The following is a 19,307-nucleotide window of genomic DNA, read 5'->3' as shown; positions in this document are numbered from 1 at the left end:
TATTCCAAAGCTTCTCCTTCTAGACTTTGACTAAAGAGTCGCATTAATAGGGCTTCATCTGTCCCTACTCCCACAAGTTGGTCACAATAAGCCCTCAAATGAGTCAAAGGATTTTCAACTCCACTAAAAGTGTCAAATTTTAGTACTTTAAAATCTTCTAGAAGCTCCAAATGTGGATGACGACACAAATCTTCATAATTCAGCCCCACAAAGTCTGGGGTGTATTGAAAGTCCTTCATTGCATTCATGATTTCCTCGCTGATGCCTTGCTCAACCTTTCCTTTTATGACCTTCCATCCCTTCTCCTTCTTCTCACAATCATCAAGTTCAAAATGAGTGGTAAATAGAGGGTATGATTCTAGCGATATTGAAATATGACAAGAAGTTTTTAAAGGAATGGGTTGAGTGGTAGATGGATTTTGGACAATTTGAGTAGGGGATTGATGGACCAAAGGAAAATTCTGGAAAATGTTAGTACTTGGATTTTGAGGAATATGTAACTTTTGGTGTGATAAGCTAGCATGATGTGGGTTAAGGGTGGTTAAGTGGATGATCGAAAGTTTTGGATTCGTAGCGGTGGACGAATTGTTTGGGAAATGGTTAGATGTTGGATCCGAAGTAGGAAAATGGAGTGGAGGCCTTCTGTCGTCTGGAGTAGGAGTGTTGGCAACAATAGCGAGATTCGTCAAATCTCGGGTCTTATCCATTTCAGCAATCTGTTGGAACAATTGTGCAATCAACTTGTTCTATTCAGCAATGATAGGGTCATTCACTATAATTTCATTCAAATAAGTATTCTCAGCATTTTCAACCATTTTCTCTTTGCCTTTGGACAAACATTAGTCGAAGAAGGAATCTTGGGAGTCTTTGGACCTTCTGAAGTATGGGTGTTCAGCCATTTTCTCAACACATATCAGTTTTGAGTACCTGACAAAGAAAAACAACTCAAAGAAAAATGTGTTAGTTTGTGATAAATAATACAAAATATCACAAATGTTATTGTAAACACATAAGAGTTGCTTCGTTTGAAGCTAAACTGGCTCCCATATATAGAGAAATGACTAAATAGACATGAATTTGTCTATTTGATTTTGAGTCTAGTGAATTGAAAACGTTGACTTGAGTCGAGACAAGTTGATTGTATCTTTCATTGTCGTATTTTTGATTTTTTGATTGAGATGTAACTCTAATTTCTTTGTGAGAGTTGGAAAAGATAAAATTTCTCAAAAATGGGGACCGAGCATTGAAAGACTGCCTACGTATCTCACGAGGGAGAATTTAGGTCCTACATAGTTCGACTCACTTGAATCTCTTTCAATTTGAGATGATGAATCTTTTCTGATATGAGAAAGTAAGATGTGAAAAATGAAGTTTAAATTTTGTTGGGAAACTTAAGATTCGAAGAGTATTTGGTTACACTTTTGATAGTGACTTGATATTTGTGCTTAGAGATTTTAAAAACGATTTGAAGAGGAGTGAACTAGACTATCTTCAAATAAAACAACATAATCACACAAGCAGTTGTAACACATAAATAAATATTGCACGTTCTGAACAGATATGTGACCCTTTTGTGCCAAGTGTAGGCCTAACGATTTGATGGATGTATAACGTTGTTTGAAGCATTCCATTGTCTCGAAACCCAAATATATACAAATTTTTCGAATAAAACTGAAATGGGGTACATAATAGGGAAAATGGATACAAATAGTCAATCCCACACAGGGGCACAATCCTAAACTATGCTTACATGGGCGGTCATTCTTTTTTATTTCTTGTCATCTCTGAATGTCCACACTTTTGGATGAAATGGGAACTTGATCCTTCTTTGACTCGAACAAACAACTAAACTCTCAGCCCCAAGAGACAATGGTTTGCTAAACACGGTATACATCCTTCAAATTTAAACACATAAGTATGATTGTTTTTTTATTGACCAAATGGGCTAAATAGACAAAAAATGGGCTTCTAATGGGGCCAACACGCCTTGGGTGTTGGGTCAATTTAGTTCAAAATGCGCTAAATTTTGAGATTAAGTTCAGCTCTACGCTAGTTGACTAAGTGTGCCTTTTGAAAGATCGGGAACCCAAGAGGATAACTTAGGTTGAAACTCACGACAACCATTGGACGTATAACGAACCAATAAATTACCGATCATTTTGAAAAAAGGTTCAATATAAAAAAGCCCAACTGCGGTTCCGCAAAACCGTTCTTTAATATATTATACATACAATAGAAGATGCCATGAATGCAACTGTTTAATATTACGGGAATTTAAACAAATAAACATGTAAACAAACATACATTAGCCAAATAATTTATTTTTAAGATTATAACCCAATTCAATTCCCCAGCAAAGTCATCATTCTGTTTTATTTAAAATAGAGAAACGACAAGGTTTTAAGAGTCGCCACTTAATTTTTAAAGAAAAATCAACAAAAACTTGTTTTTCAAGAGATTAAAACATGAATCAATGAAAATATCTAAAATGTTCGAGATTCATATTAATATTTCGGAAAGAATTTGAAAGCACCTGAAATGTCCGCTAACACGTGGTTATCAGATAATTAACTATTTGACTAAAATTTGAAGACAATAAGTATGCTTGACAAGTTTATAAAATATACAAACCTTAAGACTTAAAATATTTTTTTAGGGAAAGTGAAATAATATAAGGGTATTGCTTAAGTGAAACATCTCAAAATAATTCAAAGAAGAAAACAAGTACTTATTCGATTTTTAGGAAAATATGAGTAGTCAAAAATGGTAATTTTTTTGTGGAATTGATTTTAGGGAAAAATCTTAAAATTAAATAAACACACTAGCATGCAAAGTCAATTAAATAACAGAAGAGAGAAGATGTGGGCCCAAGTCTGATTTTTGTCCGCCTGGGACGGTACTTGAGCCTAATCCTATTTTTTTAAAGGCCCAACACTTGGTAATTGTCCTAAAAATCTAATTTTTGTTTGGCCTTAGGCCCAACTCTTCCACCTGTCCAAAACTCTAACAAGAAAATAGTAGATAAGTGGAATTAGACCCAATAATAACAAAATACATTTTCTAGAATTTGGGGGGGGGGGGGGGGGGGGGGNTTGGCCCATTTCCTCACTTCGTATACACTAGGCATACATTAGTGTATACAATCCCGTATATCAGCTCCAATTCGTGTTCATCAATTTTTCGGGGTCCGTTTCCTTGATTCCAATGACTAGCCAACTCGGAAGGAAGTGATTCAAGCTTTTATGGCTCTCTCGAAATGCAAGGGAAAGGTGATAGGAGCTCATAGTGAACTCAGAGAGATTTCACATGCAAACAAAAATAAATAAAATATGTGAGTAACAACTCAATGATTTAATGTAGGAAGATAATGAAAAGGATTAATTACTACTGTCGAAGCGTCATAATGTAAATAAAATGATTAATTATGATCAGAACCAAGTGCATAAGTATGGAGAAACAATGTCCACATATATATATGTTTATCCCCCAAAGACAGTGGCCCACAAACAACCATAGATAAATGTAAAGCTAAATCCAAGAGTAACTAANTTCCTTACTTCGTATACACTAGGCATACATTAGTGTATACAATCCCGTATATCAGCTCCAATTCGTGTTCGTCAATTTTTCGGGGTCCGTTTCCTTGATTTCAATGGCTAGCCAACTCGGAAGGAAGTGATTCAAGCTTTTATGGCTCTCTCGAAATGCAAGGGAAAGGTGATAGGAGCTCATAGTGAACTCACAGAGATTTCACATGCAAACAAAAATAAATAAAATATATGAGTAACAACTCAATGATTTAATGCAGGAAGATAATGAAAACGATTAATTGCTACTGTCGAAGCGTCATAATGAAATAAAATGATAAATTATGATCAGAACCAAGCGCATAAGTATGGAGAAACAATGTCCACACACACACACACACACACATATACACACACACACACACACACACACACATATATATATATATATATATATATATATATATGTTTATCCCCCAAAGATAGTGGCCCACAAACAATCATAGATAAATGTAAAGCTAAATCCAAGAGTAACTAAATTGATGCTAAGAAACAAGACAATTTGATGCGCATCAAGCAGCCAACAACACAGAGTAAAAAAAGAAAAGAAGGAAAAATGCAGCAAACTTATAGGACTAAGTAATCAAATGAAGTCATCAAAATAAAAGAGAAGGTTAGAAAACTCTTAACAAGTGCACACCGTAATCAACGCTAGTAGAAGATAAGAATTCGACATGTTCTGAAATATTTCAACATTATGCCTAGGTCTGGATGCTATTAAGAAATCCAAACGAGTTTAAATAATTAGTTGTTGATAACAAATCCATTACAGGCAGAAAACACTAGAAGATGAACTAAGAATCGAAAAGCTTCAACATTCAAAGAATCACAAGATGAACACCAATCCAAAGGAAAGGAACAAAACACTAAATATGCATATCCATCCTTCAGCGAACCAAACAACAAACATGATTTCGATCCAGACTGAGAAGTCTAAGTTAAACGCAGAAGCAGAAGAAATGCAGAACAACTAGAGGTTAAACGAGCAGAGCTATGATGAGAGGTTTTTACCTTATTCCATGCAGCGAATTGGGCGAAACGAGCTAACCACGAAGATGATTCCTCCACCATAATGAGATTATGAGGCAATAGAGAGAACGTCGAGTTCAAAACCGAAACCGAAACTTGAGTATTCCCCTAGCTCACACGTCTATTTCGGGCCTATTTTTTTAATCTTAAAAACTTTGTATTTTTTGTTTCTATGATGTATCTAATTTCTGAATATCAACTCCATTTTTTCTCGCCCCTCCTACTGAAAGAGAAAACAACTTATATTGAAAAGGAATAGGGATGAAAATGGGGGGAAACCGAGAGGGATTTGGATGATTTCAAATTCAAAATTTGAATTCTTTCGGATAAGGTTGCCAGCCAGCTCGAATTTGTACCAAATTGTACAATTATCAATGGAAAAAGAAAGGCAATTGATCGATTTTGAGCAACACAATTTTGACACCTAGATCGATTCTTCATACGGAGGATAAGGGATAGACGAGAGACGACGCACACTGCTCACGTTGGGCTGTTGTACTCGTGTTCTGGTTCGCGTCTGGAGCTGGACACGATTTTCTTGATGGGTTTCGCGATGGAGAAGATGAAGTCGGGGCGGTGGGGTACTTTTTGGGTCATTTGGTCGCTGTATGTATTTTTGGGCTGGGTATTATATTGATGTTAGGCTGGGTTGCTGATAGGAAATGTGAGTGGGCTTGGCTGGATTTTATGAAGTTGGGCCCAAAAGAAAGGCTGGAAAAAAATGGGTTTAAAGGGGCCGAGGAAATTGGCCAAAATTGTCATTAATGGCCAATTGAAGTTAAGTGCTCAGCCAAATTGATCAAAGCTTGACTAATAATTACGTAAGATGAATTAATATGATTAATTAGTGAGCTTCTTAATCTTAACGAAATAAAATAATTAACTTAATTGTAAACTAATGATTCAAAATTATAACCATAATTTAAACTAAAGTAATTTAATAAAATTCTTACTAAAATTAAAATCATTTTGAGATGATTTTTGAATGTTTATAAAATATACTAATTATATACAAAATTATATAAAACATATATATTATTTAAAATTATAAAATTTATAAAATTGATTAAAAATAACTTGAACTTTATAAAAACTAATTATATCAAATCGTTTGGAATTTAAGAAGCTCGGTGATTAATCGTATTGTGGAGGTCCAAAATTGGGCGTCAACAATTGATATATAGATTATACCATAGCTTATACTCATATTATTAGTTGTACAATAGTTGGCTTAATCCATTTTAAATTGGGACAATTTTAACGTATTCAAGCCTTAATCTATTTTAAAAAGATCTTCAATTAAGCACAATTTTTCCTTCAATTCAATTTGTTTTAAGGCTCTTTATTTGCATTGGTGCTGTAATCTATGTTCTCATATTAAATGTATGAATTACTATCTATTTTATATATCCTAAGATTTATTTATCAATTCTTTCTATTTGTAAAATAAAATTTTGCTTTTCTGGGATTGAAAATGATAGAACGAAATTATATTGTATTTTTTTCTTCATAAAATACATATTGAGTGGGTCATCTTAAATATATGTTTATTTGGTACGTATAATGTTTTGGTGACTTTCCACTTTAAAATTAAGAACTTATTTTTTTATTGTCTTGAGTTGAAATTCAAATAAATTGTTTGCAAAAGGTAACTAACAAATATGTTAAATTTTTTTTTGGGATTTTTAGATTAAGATGGTCAAAACATGCCATGATCCAACTTGATTATTAGCCCGTTTAAGTCCAAATCTTTTTAGTCTAAATCAAAATTTTGACGGATTATGACACAATCCAATTTCTAATTTAGCCATTTTAATCTCTCTAGTTTTAGTCTAACTTGTCCATTTGATACCTCTACGTATGGCATGTTGGATGATGACATGTGTAAGGAAAGGGCAACAATATTACACTGGATGCAGATAATACATTTCACTTCATAGGAATATAACTGAACCAAGGCTTGAGCGCTCATAGGCAGAATCATCAAGAGACACTAGCCGTTATGAAACAGCCTCGGAGACAATGCCAGACTTTATTATTTTTACTCTTAAATTAATCATTTAACGTGAATTAAAAAGATTTATTTACAGTTTTACTTGTCTGCATATTGCATTATCTATATAAATTTAATCCATGTGTTCTTTAAATTTTATGTATAAATTCAACTGTGCCTTTTCTTTTTTGGGACAAACAAATAATTTGATGAAATAACACACATCATAATTTTAATATATGTATTCGTATTCAGAGGCGGATCCACTCTTATAGGTGGGGTGTACGTGTATCTGTTAACTTAAGAAAAAATCATGTATATATATGTATATTTTGTTGGAATATATACTATTAACCATATGTTAAGATATATTATTTATTATAGAATAAATATTTATTCGGTTTTAATAGATCCTATATTCGTTTATGGTGTCTGTTTACTTATATAGTAGATGATTTAGTGTATAGAATTTTAGCTTAGACACAAAGGATTAAATCATCGATTCTTATAAGTATAAATTTTTTTGTTCACAATCTAGGATGAAAATTGGACATGTCATCGACAGTGGCGGACCCAGGATTTTCGTTCAGGGGGTTCAAAAAATAAAAGTATATACGTTTATATAAGCCAACAAAACAAAATTTCAAGGAAGTAGTAGTATATAGTTTTAGTGNNCAGAATCATCAAGAGACACTAGCCGTTATGAAACAGCCTCGGAGACAATGCCAGACTTTATTATTTTTACTCTTAAATTAATCATTTAACGTGAATTAAAAAGATTTATTTACAGTTTTACTTGTCTGCATATTGCATTATCTATATCAATTTAATCCTTGTGTTCTTTAAATTTTATGTATAAATTCAACTGTGCCTTTTCTTTTTTGGGACAAACAAATAATTTGATGAAATAACACACATCATAATTTTAATATATGTATTCGTATTCAGAGGCGGATCCACTCTTAAAGGTGGGGTGTACGTGTATCCGTTAACTTAAGAAAAAATCATGTGTATATATGTATATTTTGTTGGAATATATACTATTAACCATATGTTAAGATATATTATTTATTATAGAATAAATATTTATTCGGTTTTAATAGATCATATATTCATTTATGGTGTCTGTTTACTTATATAGTAGATGATTTAGTGTATAGCATTTTAGCTTATACACAAAGGATTAAATCATCGATTCTTATAAGTATAAATTTTTTTGTTCACAATCTAGGATGAAAATTGGAAATGTCATCGGCAGTGGCGGACCCAGGATTTTCGTTCAGGGGGTTCGAAAAATAAAAGTATATACGTGTATATAAGCCAACAAAACAAAATTTCAAGGAAGTAGTTGTATATAGTTTTAGTGGCAGACCCTTGAATTTTTTTGGGTTTAAAACCACACTTTTAGCATGTTTATAAAATAAAAAACTAAAAAAAGAAGAAGTGAAAAACAGAACTGAAAAAAAAAAAACTAAAACTGAAAAAGAAAAGAAAAAAATAATACACTAACGCAGGGATTCGAACCCTCGACGTGAAGACTAATTTCCAGGGAAATTGCTGCTGGGCTATCTGCTTCTCCTTGTCATTGAGGGGGTTCAAAATATATATATCCACATAAATACAGAAGATTACCTTATATATACTGTGTAATTTTTTGCCGAGGAGGTTCGGGTGAACCCCTTGGAATCCACGTGGGTCTGCCCCTGATCACCGGTACGATTGTAGCACAAGATTATATGTAATTTATCTTGATTATGGGAACAATATAGATCTAACTTCTTGTGCTAGTGCATTTTGTATGTATTGAATGAGACCAAGTAGAGATAGTTGTTTTATACTGGCTGACAAAAACATATTCTCTAAACTATTAAATGTACTTATATTCTTAATCCTGATATAACTGTTATGATCTGTATAGATTAATTATCGTTTTGATTTATTAAAAGGTGAGATTCTGAGATGGATTAATATGTCTGGTAGATTGGATGATAATAATGTATATTGGTGAAATAATAAGTTAGTTGATGGAATCCATGTCTCGTTATAGAGATTGATTGATATGTCTTTTTGAGAAACTTATAAGTTTTCATCGTGTCAAACCTTGTTAGTGGATTTATGAATCTGACACATGAAATAAGTTAAGTTGTGCTCTAAAGGAAATTAATCATTGAATTAAATTCATCAGTAATTTAATTTATTAATTAATATATGTAATCTTAACATGGAGAATTACATAAGTGTTTAATGAGGAATTACGAAATATAAATAGAGTGTAATTACGAATTTCTAGTGGAATGATTTGTAATTTATTATGGTAAGAATAATTTAAATTAATTATTTGGAATTATTTCCATAATAGGAAGCCTCAGTAATTAATTTTGTGGTCCCTACAGTGCCCATATTTAATTAGAACTCAGAATCCTATTTCTAAGAAAAAAAGAAGAGGAAGAGCGTTGGTTTTGGTAAAATAAAAACTAACGTGTGTTTTTCTTGTTTTCAAGAAAATATGGGTTTTTTTCTCCTTTTTGGGCTGGAAAGAAATCTCTATAAGTAGGGTTTCTTCTAATCTAGAAAAGATTAAAGGTTTCTATTCAATACTTGTCCACCCAAGTATTGAGAGAGTTCGGATGTGAACTTGGAATCATTGTAGAAGACTGCAAAGTTGCTTCCGTTGTGCATATAGTTTTCCTACATATCTATCTTGAGAAACTGACAAAAATTAGGATGTAATTAACAATGGATCCATGAGGAGCATATAATTACCATAATGCTGCTCGTACAAGCCAGAGAAACCACCCGTGAGACCTGAGTTTGAATCTAGCTAGCTAGAGCCCTATTTTATTATTTTTATTCAGTTTATCTAAGAGTTCATATTTGAGCTTAGATAATATTAGTGCACTCGAGTCTTCTAATCCTGAATTCACTTTTATTCATATTCAGATGTTTTAATCTTAGAAATAAATAAAAGAGGTCTAAATTTTCTTTTAATATGTCACTAACTCATTGTTACTACAAATATTAAGGACTTGTTTGATAATGAGAATTTCCAAAACAAGACTTACAATGAAAATTCCAAATTCAGATACAAATGTTTCACTTTATTAAAAAGAAAAACATCTGGCCTATGAAACTTTCAAATACAACATGAAGTTCGTATTCAAAATTGAAAAACACACAAACACTTTCTTTCACTTTTACTATATTTTTCTTTTTTAAATTTTGCCCTCTTTTTTTTTTTTTTTATAAAAATAACCTCATTTTGTTTTTTTAAAAGGAAAAGCACACTCTAACAACCAAATATTTTTTGTAAAAATTAAAACCAAACACAACTTTAAATTCAAAAAAGTGAAATAATTTGAACAAATATTGGCAACAGTATATAATAGTTGGTATATGAGATCTAATCTATGATGGGGTGTACATGGCCGGGTTGGTTTTTTTCAAATATCAAACCAAACCATTTGTGTCGGATTTTTGAATTTATAAACCAAATCAAATCAATAAAATTCTGGTTTTTCAACCTCGAGTTTTTTTCGGATTTTTCAAATTTTCGGGTTTTTCCGGTAAAGTATTCATACAAACATATAATTTACTTGTATTTCAAATATTTCTTTAGTCCTACCAAAATACAACTATCTAAGGTGTTTCTTAAGAAAATAACACAAAATATTATATGATTAATGACACTAAAATATTTAACAAAAAGATAATAATGAAATCACGTAAAACAAATATTGCAAATTAATAAGTAATAATGGCAATGATCATAATTTAAAAGTACTAAATCATGCTAAAATAAGTTTAATAAGTATTAGTTACATGACTAAATATTAAAGGAAATTAAAATTAAATTATGTATTTTAATTGTCTAAACCTATGTAAAACTAAAGAACAAATATTCAATATTATTGTCATTCTTAGTGTTAGGGGTGTGCATCGATCGGTTCGGTTAGGTTTAATATATTATTGGTTCGGTTTATAAATATGTTAAACCAATAACCAAACCAATAAAATATTTTTTATCGGTTTCGATTTATCGGTTTTGGTCCTTAACGGTTCGTTTTTCGGTTTAACCAATAAGAAAATACTTATAAAATAAATATATGACTTTTCTAATAAATTTGATGCAAAAACACAATAATGTAACTTTACAAATGCTCATAAAATAGAAAAAATAATAACAAAGATGAAAAGAACTATACAACTGTAACACAAAGAGAAATTAAGAAGAATAGGGTTCTTACTTTAGATTTTAACGTTTTGTATAATGTAAAATTGTGAACTCAAAGTTACTGTGAGGTGTGAATTGAAGGCTAAAGGACAAAGATAGTAGCTAGTAAGATATTGAGATTAATATATAATATTTATGTACAAGTAAAAGTAGTAAATTACTAGTCTTAATGGGTTATCGATTTACCCAATAACCCAATATTAAAAGCCAATACCAAACTGATAACCCAATAATTTTTTTTATAAAACCATTAAAAAACCGTTAACCCAATACCCCAATAACAATAAACCAATAACACTTTTATCGGTTCGGTTTTTGCACACCCCTACTTAGTGTTGAATTGATTTTGTTTTTGCATTAGTATTAATTTGATTTTGATTTAAGCTTTATTGTAATTACCAACATCTATGGACTATAATCTTTATTGGACCATTAAGAATTCTAACTTTCAAACATGAAATAATATATTAAAAGATAAAAACTATTTAAAAGTATAAGAGATATTTAAAAATTATAATAAAGTAAATAGTTTTACGTATAAAATAAAATTTTAAAATTATATATATAATGTCGGGTTGATTTGGTCTCGGATTGTTTTTTTTAGTTGAAATTAAACCAACCCAAATATAGTCGGGTTTTTTTAATTTCAATATCAAATCAAGTCAAACCAAACCACTAGTCGGATTTTTTTTTTTGGTTTGACTCGATTTGTGATTTGGTTCAATTTTGTACACCCCAAATTATGACTATCTATTTGAGAAATATTACTATTTTAGAGCAAATTTGATTTATCAAACACAACTCCAACTTCAAATATTCCAAATAAAAGAAAACAGAACGTCCACGTAAAGTACTTTAAAATCATAAAATTGTCAAATCCTGGTAACATAATAATCAGCTCTTTTTTATCTTGTTATATAAGTTTGTTAAATTTCATTGTCCAAAAGTATTGCAATTGAGACAGAGACAAGCATTTGTATCGATAATGAAGGAAATTAATGATATTTGGTACTATATTCGTTCACTTTTAATTGTCATAGTTTTTTTTTTGGATTCAAACGATAATAATTTTGATTAATATTTTAGATGTATTTTTTCATCATATTGATATGCGAAAAATTAGAATATATAGTACTTTTCGTATAGTTTTTGAATATCTAAATTTTTTGTTTGAAATATCGATTTAATATAATTTAATTTAACTTAAAAAATTAATTAAATTAACTTTCGAAAAACGTAACGTGACAATTAAAAGTTGACAAAAGGAAGTATTTAATCTTGACTTATACTCACCATTTCATTTTTTGTCAATATATACTTCTTGTGATTTTTCTATTTTTCATTTCTCTGTCAAAGAAGAAAATAATGAAAAAAATATAAATTAAAAATGGACAAATTTTGTTTTTGATACATTGAAAAATGCTAAATAAACTCCATATTTATGAATCTTCAACTTGTTTTTGTTCTTGTTCAACAATAAATCTGTATATTAATATGCCTCCCTTTAAGTATTTAGGCATAATATATAGATGTGTACTTTAACTTGATCTTATTTCACTTTATGTATTTTATCTTTGGGTGCGCACAAATAAATATTTGAATCTGTATAAAGTTGAATAAATAGACACAAGAATTCTACGTGACATAATATATGTAGCCACCACTTAGGACACAAATTGCCACATAGAATTTATATGTCTATTTATTTAATTTTCTATAAATTTAATTGTATGAGTGCACAACAAAATTAGAGGACATAAATACAAGCTGAGGTCAAATTAATAAATATATTTATGTATTATACCTAATGGTGAGGTGGTTGATAATGACTTTGGGATATTAATATTATACTAATAACATAGTTTCACACGTGTGAAATAATATAAAATAAAAATTAATAAAATAATAATTGCTCATGTGTGAAAGCATTTACCGGCCATTTGTGGTTGTCTTGTAAGTCGTGCCATGCCGATCGACGTTTTTAGCCATTTTACCGAAAGTAAATTTTAAAATATTGTTTTCCTCTTATTTTGTACTCCTCCATTCAAATTTATGTTAGTTTATTTAATTAAGCTTGGAGTTTCTTAGAGGTTAAGAAACACAAGAAGATTTGTAATGCTTTAAAATTATTTTAAAAATACGTAGATTTTAAATAAAAAAGTAAATATTGGTGAAATTATTTGCCAAATAAATGTAATCCAACATATATAAAATGTTAGATAGTATCATTACATATTTATTAAATAAAAAAATATATCATATAAATTAAGATAAAAAAGATATATAGATTTAAAGCTATTATCTTCCTCTTGCTTTATACTATCTCTGTTACTATTCATATGGACTACTTTTTCTTTAATCCGTCAATAAAAAACTGACATTTTATATTTAGTAATAATTTAATTTTAAATATTTATTTTATCTTTAACAAAATAATTTATAACAACACAATCATTTATAACCTATTTTACGCCATAAATTTTAAAAATCATTTTATTTTAAAATTTTTTTTAATGTCAAAGTTAAATTATACTGTATAAAGACGAAAGACAAATACTAGTAGAATCAAGATGTGAAGCTTATCTGTTAGATTTGACAATATCAAGAAAGTATGAATTGGATCGCCTCGCCCAAATTTCGTCCTCAAATCAAAATCATTTATTAATATAACTTTAAAATATTCATTTCACTTTTAATAAATGATTTATAACGATACAAATTTCTATAATTTATTTTAGTTCATAAATTTTAATTTTCTTTATAAGTTTTGTATGGAATTAAATTTAAAATTTACTCACATAAAAATGGAACAAAGGAGTAGTATTTATTTCCAACAGATGTCGTAAGCAGTGCGTTCACATATCTTAGCTTTCATATTATATCAAATTTTTTTCATCACAAAAAATTCATTTTCGATACAGAAGGAATTCCCGTCTCTCCACGCTGAATTTTTTGCTTATTGATCGGGTAAGTTTATATCTTCTTAATGATAATTAGTATACTTTATTTACAGATTTACTGTACCAGATCAAAGAATTTCATTGCTCATAATATATATGTTAGTTTTTCGATGAATTTTAGCTTTATGTACGATTTTTACTGTGTTTGGTATGAAGGAACATGTTTTCTGCTGAAAAATAAATTCGTAAAAAATATTTTCTTGAAAAATAAATGAGGTTCTTACTTATTTTCTTAGTTATTGGCAAGTAAACAAGAAAATATTATCCAAGAATATTTATATGTTATCTCGCATAATATATGGAGGTGTGATGGGATGGGATGGGGAGTGGCAAAGGCGGAGCTAGGTGGGGTTCGTGGGTTCAAACGAACCCAATAATTTTTTTGTAGATCCTATATTTGTACTGAAAAGTTAAATAAATATATTAACTTATGAACCCCAAACAAAATTGATTGATAGCTCAATGGTACTAAGGAAGGATTGTACAAATGCTTTCCATGCCACAGTTGTGGGTTTAGCCAAAGTTGTGGGTTCAAACCCACTATCAACTTTTTAAATGAAATTTAGAACTCTCAAACTCCTAATTCGCAGTGTGGGGTGGTGGGGTGGATGATCAAGGAGAGGGGGGTTGAGGGTATTGGGTGGACTGAGAGAAGACAATAAATTTGGAATGTTATATGCAACTTGTTTTCCTAGAAAAATATTTTCCAAACATAGGAAAATTGGAAAATATTTTCCTCCTTACCAAAACCTAAGAAAAGGTAATCAATGACTGTTTAATTAACTTTCATCGTTTTCTTAAATTTCTAGTGTATGTTATTATACAAAGTTGCATATTNTGGATGATCAAGGAGAGGGGGGTTGAGGGTATTGGGTGGACTAAGAGAAGACAATAAATTTGGAATGTTATATGCAACTTGTTTTCCTAGAAAAATATTTTCCAAACATAGGAAAATTGGAAAATATTTTCCTTCTTACCAAAACCTAAGAAAAGGTGATCAATGACTGTTTAATTAACTTTTATCTTTTTCTTAAATTGCTAGTGTATGTTATTATACAAAGTTGCATATTTATTTCACTTTCAAGTACCAGACAAGGGAAAAAGACTGTTTGCAGTATTCTGTAATTCCTTTTATCAACAACAACAGAATGTATGCATTCTTACATAGAATTACAGTTAAAATTTGAAGTTTATAGGTTCAGGGATTTTAGTCCTTTGAAGTTTATAGGTTCAGGGATTTTAGTCCTTTTAAGTTACTGTTTTCTAGATTAATATTATGTTCATATTCAATGAATAGTTTTTAATACTAATATATTATTTGGATCAAAGCTACCACTATTTCAATGAGAATTTGTTTCCCACCCTGTATTTTTCCACCCAGTGAGCTGGTTTGATGGAAAATGAGTGGAAAAAATCATGTTTTGTAGCATAAATTTTCCACTAATTCACCGTGGGAAAAATATTTGTTTGTAGTAGTGTATTGGGTTTGGTCACATCCGTAGCCAAAACGCTAGCTCTGCCCCTTAACAGAAACTAATACTAGACTCTTTTTGCTTAAATTTATGGGTTGTTGATTGGTTGAGGATACTGTTGTCAACAGATATACTTGCATCAAGTGATGTTGTAAAGAGGAAAATATGTTAGGCTGTCCAAATTACCAGTTGCTTTCACTTGTTTTGATCTTACTGTTAACAATGGTTGATCCAAGTTCACAAGAAAGCCGTGTGAAATCTGCAGTCTTTCTATCACCAGCGTTTGTCCTGGAACCTGGATCTGTCTCTAACAAGTTTTACTACAACATTGGCTTCCCAAAAGGCCATATTGCTATAAAAAATTTCGATGCTGAAGTAGTTGATGAGGGAGGGAATCCTGTACCCCTTTATGAGACATATCTTCACCACTGGATTGTTGTAAGATATTATCATTGAAAAGGTGTGGAAGTGACAAAGTTCCATGATGATTTGGGGTTCCACCAATCAGATTTTATTGTCAAGAGAAACTCAGGGATATGTGATAGAGGCCTTCCTCAATATTTTGGCCTTGGGTCAGAGACGCGAAAAACAATCACCTATGTTCCAGATCCTTATGGAATAGAAATCGGTAATCCAGTCGAAGTACCTCTTGGATACGAGGAGAAATGGTTGCTCAATTTACATGCAATTGATACACGAGGTGCGGAAGATAGATTGGGATGTACTGAATGCAGGTGTGATCTTTATAATGTTACCAAGGACGAGCATGACCGAGTTATAGAGCCAGATTACATTGGAGGGTTGAGATGTTGTTACGATGAAACAAGATGCAGGGTGAAAGACGGATTCCAAGGATCAAAGAGAAGCCTGTACCTGAAGTACACAGTGAAGTATATTGATTGGGATCCCGCCATCGTGCCTGTAAAAATTTATATACTTGATATAACTGATACATGGAAAAAGCCAGAAAAATCGACTGCCGCTGTGGCAAGACATCACTGCCAGGTGTGAGAGAAAATGATAATTTAGCTCATAACTCAAATCATTTTTAACTCTTTACTAATATTCAGGCAATTTCTTTTACTTCAGATTGAATATTTAGTGGAGTCATGTTCATCAGCTGTTGCAAATGTCGATTGCACTCATACAAAGAAGATAATTGTAACTTTTCCTAGCGGCGGAGATGTTATCTATGGAGTTGCTCATCAACATACAGGAGGGACTGGTATGGCACTCCATGGAGAGGTACTCTGAGCTATTATATTTTGTTTCTTTGGTTATGCTCTGCTTACAATCTGGATTACTTGTATACGTTTCTTATATATTTTCAGTCGATTAACTTATTGATAAAAACAAAGATTTTTGTACAATAAACTTTTTCATTTAATGATACTTGGCTTAGTTGGGTGTCATCTTAACACTGGTTATGTATGCCACGACTTTCAAGACCAGATTGATTGAATCCATATCTAATCTCGTTCTCTTAACATCCGATAAAAGAGAAGTGTTGTTAGTGTTTATTTGACATGATTGTCATACTTCCAAAGATTATTTTGTTGATTCAAACTGTTATGTCCCAGACTGTCAGAATGGTATCATTTCAATTTATTTTCAATTAGCTGCAGAAAGCTTGATGTTTTTTAGTATACTGAATGGAGCCTCCTTCCCGTTGAGACAATTAATGGCCGTGTTATATTGTCTACTTAGTTAATATAGTGGCCCCTCGATGAACTGCATCATTTTATAGGTGATAATATTGCTTTTTGATAGTTAACTGCTTTTGTTTTGTAAGTGCATAGGTGTAAGTTCAGTACTTGTGTGGGAACTCAGGAAGATAAGCTAGTGTATAATGACATGGCTATCGGGTAGTAAAGCAGTCATAATAGTTGTTGCGTGTTTGTATAGCATATTATTCTCAATTGTCATCATGATTAGCTAAGCAGATTTACTTGTTCTGATTTGTGGAGCACCTTGTTCATTGGTGTTTGGTGTTGGTTATTTCTTAATTTCTTCTTGTCTATTTCCTCTGCTTTGGTCTAGGATGGACGTGTCATATGCTCATCTCTTCCAATCTATGGGGAAGGAAAGGAACCAGGAAATGAAGCTGGTTACATTGTCGGGATGTCTACTTGTTATCCTAGACCTGGCTCTATCAAGATCTCGGAAGGGGAGACTGTAACTTTACTATCAAACTATAGCAATGCCCAAAGGCATACAGGAGTGATGGGGTTGTTCTATCTCTTAGTTGCTGAACCATCACCGAAGCCTAATTCTATCCTACATTCCACAGATGAAGTAAGATCTTTGACTCATTAAAAGTTTTCGAGATTCAGAGTAGTGAATTTCCTACTTAGTTGCTGAACTTGTTTCTTCTTCACTATTGCAGACAGGTGAGATTGTAATATTGCAGAATGCTATTGGAGCCTTGACAGCAGTGTTTGGAATTGCACTACTTGTTGGTGCTGCTGTTATTTATCAACGTCGGAATCAAAGGGATCAGGAAGGCTATGAGTCTATACTGATGTGAGGTTCTTTTCCTTCTGGTGACTCTGGTCCCTAGTGTAGTACACAAAATGCAAGTTATGATCTCCCTTCTTTTCGTGGACTAGTTCCTCGACACATGTGTTGCACTTGTATGTCAAGTCATGAATTATACGGTTTTGTAAAATAATATTGATATTATTAAAATAAAACTTCGAGTAAATGATAGTACAAGTGTTTGTGAATGATCTATCTTTGGATCTTTGTATAGTGACATGTTTGTTAATGTTAAGAAGTTGAATAGTTAATTAACATTTAACTAGATAGATATTATCTAGCAAAAATATTCTTTAACTTATAAGTAGGCTTCCTACTTCTAAAAGTAAATAAGTCCAAATTTAATTTTCAATTTGAATATCTCAAAAGCAAAACAATTTGTTTAGTTGACATCTTATTTTGCAGTGAAATAGCAAGAAAGAATTAATTTATTTCCAAGAGGTTACTGTTGCCGTGAAATAACAAAAAAGAATAATTTATTCCAAAGATGTTACTTTTGCCTTTCTAAGGACAAAACAGATCTTGAATTCAGCTAAAATTATTGAATTAGGATGAAATATAATAATGTCAGAAGCAGATTTAAGGGAAAATTGCGCAACAAGGCAAAATGTGATATGTATTTACGATAAAATATTATAATTTGTAGCTATATGTAGGATTTTATATATTGTATTCAAAAAATTATTTTGTATTTTGTATCAATTGTATTTGTATTTTGTATCAATTGTATTCATGATACAATGAATATAATATGCATTCATCCCCTCTTTCAAATATATTATGTATCAATTATATCCAATCAAAGATAGGTGAAAGATTTATATTTTATATCAGTTGAGAACTACCATTGTCATGGGATTGCTCTTCATTTATTTCATCACAAAAAAACTCCTAATTTCTCCTACATTTTTTAGTCTCCACACTGAATTTTTACTAATCTGGTAATTAAGTTTGTATCTTATTAATTTCTTTTTCTAATACAAAATTATTTCTATTCTTCCTATACATAATAAGAAATGAGTATGTAAAAACAATTACACTCACTCTTTTGTATTTAACAGGTAAATATGGTGTACTATTTCTTAATTTCCTAGTATATGTTAGTATTATACAAAGTTGCATCTATTTATTTGACTTCCGATTACCACAATAATATTTGTAGTATCATATTAATGAATCTTCAGCTAGTTTTTGTTCTTTGTTCAACAAAAAAATTGCCTATTAATTTGCCTCCACCAAACTCCACCCATACTTGCTCCATTGTCATTCCTAACCTTGCCCTACCATGGATTCAACCCACCCTACCTTGCCCCGTTTAGCTCCTCTATTTTTTTTTTCAAGTTTGCAATGGTAATTTAGAAAATAAGAAAAATGTATTCAATGAAGCTTTGTTTCTCCTAAGAAATTAACTAACATGTTCCTAATTACAAAAGTAGAATTTCACGAGAAAATGATCAAAATGGTCCTCAATGTATGAGTAATAATTTTCTTGGTCCT

At 31.1% G+C, this 19,307-nt stretch overlaps 1 long non-coding RNA gene and 1 pseudogene across 2 annotated transcripts in view; one reads left to right on the top strand and one right to left on the bottom strand.

Annotated features, from left to right (window-relative positions):
• The first annotated feature begins 13,679 nt into the window (after positions 1–13,679).
• Positions 13,680–17,965, top strand: LOC125862301 (uncharacterized; annotated as a pseudogene). The gene is made up of 5 exons (XR_007446032.1): positions 13,680–13,807; positions 15,401–16,277; positions 16,362–16,517; positions 17,313–17,567; positions 17,659–17,965. The product of XR_007446032.1 is annotated as an uncharacterized LOC125862301 (transcript).
• LOC125862348 (uncharacterized) overlaps positions 15,794–19,307 on the bottom strand; it is a 40,315-nt gene continuing 36,801 nt past the window's right edge. The window contains exon 2 of the long non-coding RNA XR_007446033.1: positions 15,794–15,918. This is a non-coding gene — a long non-coding RNA (uncharacterized LOC125862348). The remainder of the gene's footprint in view (positions 15,919–19,307) is intronic.

Source organism: Solanum stenotomum, chromosome 4 (genome assembly GCF_019186545.1).
Source record: "Solanum stenotomum isolate F172 chromosome 4, ASM1918654v1, whole genome shotgun sequence".
Taxonomy (NCBI): domain Eukaryota; kingdom Viridiplantae; phylum Streptophyta; class Magnoliopsida; order Solanales; family Solanaceae; genus Solanum; species Solanum stenotomum.
The sequence above is the reverse complement of the archived record's forward strand: the minus strand, read 5'-3'. Positions and strand labels throughout refer to the sequence as shown.